The 3,507-nt window shown below is 43.3% G+C and overlaps 1 pseudogene; it reads right to left on the bottom strand.

The window, feature by feature from the left end:
• Window positions 1-1,000: 1,000 nt before the first annotated feature.
• On the bottom strand, window positions 1,001-2,266 carry LOC125095854 (actin, cytoplasmic 1-like; annotated as a pseudogene).
• Window positions 2,267-3,507: the final 1,241 nt, after the last annotated feature.

Consider the following 3,507-nt stretch of genomic DNA (forward strand, 5'->3'; position numbering starts at 1 on the left):
TCTTGAAAAAGAGAGAAATCATGGAGCCATGATGCATCTTAATGTCAACTTGATGCAAATTTGTAAATTTGTGACATTAATAATTAATTAAAAACTTTCATATAGTACTGGGTAGGGAAATGTCTAATATCTACAGGCAATAGTTAGGTTACAGTGTCTTGAAAAAGAGAGAAATCATGGAGCCATGATGCATCTTAATGTCAACTTGATGCAAATTTGTAAATTTGTGACATTAATAATCTATGTACAAAAGTAAATATAATTATATAATTATAAAATTGTAATTTTATATAATTTTAAAATTATAATTTTATATAATTATAAAATAAAGAAGTAAATTTCTAAGAAGAGCATGTGAATTAAAATGAGTTCAATATTTTATTTATTTATTTATTTAAGGTGTGCACACTTTATTGAACTGGTCTTGTCAGTGTACAGGGAAGCCCCTGGCTGCCTCGTGCCTCAACCCCACCCCCAAGGGGACCAAAACACCTTCATGAATCTTAAATTGGAGGGGACAAAAAGGGGGAATGATGGCAGACCATTCAAAATAGAACAAAAAGAACAGGTATTAAGGTGAAGATAAAAAAAAAAATTGGACTACATAATTTACACAAAAGCAATTTTATCACCCTCCTGTGTGGACTCAGGAAGAACTGCCCCTTCTCAGAGAGAAATGGAGTGGATTTCGGGAAGGCAAGGGACTTCCTGTAACAACGCATCTCACGATATTTGGAATGACTATTTAAAAAAAAAATGTACAATCAAAGTCCTCGGCTACATTGTAGAACTTTGGGGATGCTCGTTCCAAGCAACTGCGGTCACCTTCACCGTTCCAGTTTTTAAATCCTGAGTCAAGCACCAAAAAAAAAAAGAAAAGAAAAAAAATTGAGAAAAAAAACGGAAAAAATTTCAAAAACGGAAAAAATTTCAAAAACAAAAAACAATAATTAAAACACACACACACACACACAAATAAAGCTATGCCAATCTCATATCATTTTCTGCGCAAGTTAGGTTTTGTCAAGAAAGGTTGTAACGCCAACTAAAGTAATAGTCCGCCTAGAAGCATTTGCAGTGGACGATGGAGGGGCCGGAATCGTCATACACCTGCTTGCTGATCCACATCTGCTGGAAGGTGGACAGCGAGGCCAGGATGGAACGCCGGATCCACACGGAGTACCTGCACTCAGGGTGGGGGCGATTATCTTGCTCTTCATCTTGCTGGGCGCCAGGGTGATGATCTCCTTCTGCATCCTGTCGGCAATGCCGGGGTACCTGGTGGTCCCGCCGGACAGCACCGTGTTGGCATACAGGTCCTCGCGGATGTCGACGTCACACTTCATGATGGAGTTGAAGGTAGCTTCATGGATGCTGCAGGATTCCGAGCCCAGGAAGGAAGGCGGGAAGAGCACCTCTGGGCAGTGGAACCGCTCATTGCCGATGGTGATGACCTGCCCATCAGGCAGCTCATAGCTCTTCTCCAGGGAGGAGCTGGAGTCTGCAGTGGCCATCTCCTGCTCGAAGTCCAGGGCCACATAACACAGTTTCTCCTTGATGTCATGCACGATTACCCGCTCGGCAGTGGTGGTGAAGCTATAGCCGCACTCCGTAAGGATCTTCATGAGGTAGTCCGTCAGGTCCCGGCCAGCCAGGTCCAGATACAGGATGGCGTGGGGCAGGGCGTACCCCTCGTAGATGGGCACAGTGTGGGTGATCCCGTCCCTGGGGTCCATCACGATGCCAGTGTGGCCAGAGGCATACAGGGACAGCACAGCTGGATGGCCACGTACATGGCTGGGGTGTTGAAGGTCTGGAACATCATCTGGGTCATCTTCTCACGGTTGGCCCTGGGGTTCAGGGGGGCATTGGTCAGCAGCACGGGGTGCTCCTCTGGGGCCACACACAGCTCATTGTAGAAGGTGTGGTGCCAGATCTTCTCCATGTCATCCCAGTTTGTGACAATACTGTGCTCAATGGGTTACTTCAAGGTCAGGATGCCCCTCTCTTGCTCTAGGTCTCCTTGCGCACATAGGAGTCCTTCTGGCCCATGCCCACCATCACACCCTGGTGCCGGGGGCGCCCCACGATGGAAGGGAAGACGGCCTGGGGGGGGCATTGTCACCTGTGAAGCCAGCTTCGCACATGCCGAAGCCGTTGTCAACCACCAGAGCAGCGATATCGTCATCCATGGCAAACTGGGGGTGGTGTAAACTGGCAGTGGCAGCGGGCGAGGGCAAGGGGCCTGTGCTCGCGGGATGGACACGGTCTCGGCGGTCTCAATATTTTGTTTTTAAAAAAGATTTTATTTATTTGAAAGCGAGAGAGAGATTGAGAAAGAGCATGAAAGCAGGGGTGGGGTGGGGGGGTGGTAGTGGAAGGAGAGGGAGAGAGAGAATCCCAAGCAGACTGCACTCTGAGCATTGAGCCTATTGTGGGGCTTGATCCCATGGCCTGGAGATTATTACCCAAGCAGAAAACAAAGAGTCCAACACTTAACTGACTGTGTCACCCAGGCACCCCATAGTGTATGTACAAAAGTAAATATAATTGTATAATTATAAAATAAAGGAGTTAAATTTCTGAGAGGCATGTGAATTAAAATGAGCCCAATATTTTAGATCACTATAATTTAAAAAGTCATTCTCTGACAATCATAAAAATATTTTAAATTAATAGAGCTATTTTCTTTTTTTTTTTTTTTAAAGATTTTATTTATTTATTTGTCATAGAGAGAGAAGCGAGAGTGAGCACAGGCAGAGTGGCAGGCAGAGGCAGAGGGAGAAGCAGGCTCCCTGCCAAGCAAGGAGCCCGATGTGGGACTCGATCCCAGGACGCCGGGATCATGACCTGAGCCGAAGGCAGCTGCTTAACCAACTGAGCCACTCAGGCGTCCCTAATAGAGCTATTTTCTAAAACCTAAGTTAACAAAAACTCCCACTGCAATTTTAAAGATGAATTAACTCATCTGAAAATAGGGCAATTATTCTGTGAATTTTAATACATATACAAAGTCTGTTATGTACAGAACATGTACAGAGGCCAGTTACTTGTAATGCAGATAAAATCTGCCCAAATGAACTGAAAAACTTCATTTAGAGCCTAGTAAACAAAAAAGCCAATATTAGCAAGTATGTTACTTGTTGAGATATTGTGAGTTTGGAAATTGTTAATAAAAATTAAATTACTGGAACTTAAATATATTTTTTAATTTTTAATATTTACTTAAAAGGTGTTTTAAAATTAACTTTTATTGTTTCAATCCTTGAATTAACTTTTCTCAACAAGTAGGCATGCCCCATCTACATATTTACTGGTTATTTGGGTCTCCTGCCAATTGGAGTATTTCTAAATATGGAACATTTATACACACTATTCAGGGGTGAGCTGTTAGACTACAGCTGCCCATGTCTTCATGAAATAAGTATCAACTGCTCTGCCACACTGAGGATACAAGTGACAGGAGATCTATTTTCTCTTTCCCAGGTTAAATTAAAATTGCTTAAC

This window comes from Lutra lutra, chromosome 3 (assembly GCF_902655055.1).
Source record: "Lutra lutra chromosome 3, mLutLut1.2, whole genome shotgun sequence".
Lineage (NCBI taxonomy): Eukaryota > Metazoa > Chordata > Mammalia > Carnivora > Mustelidae > Lutra > Lutra lutra.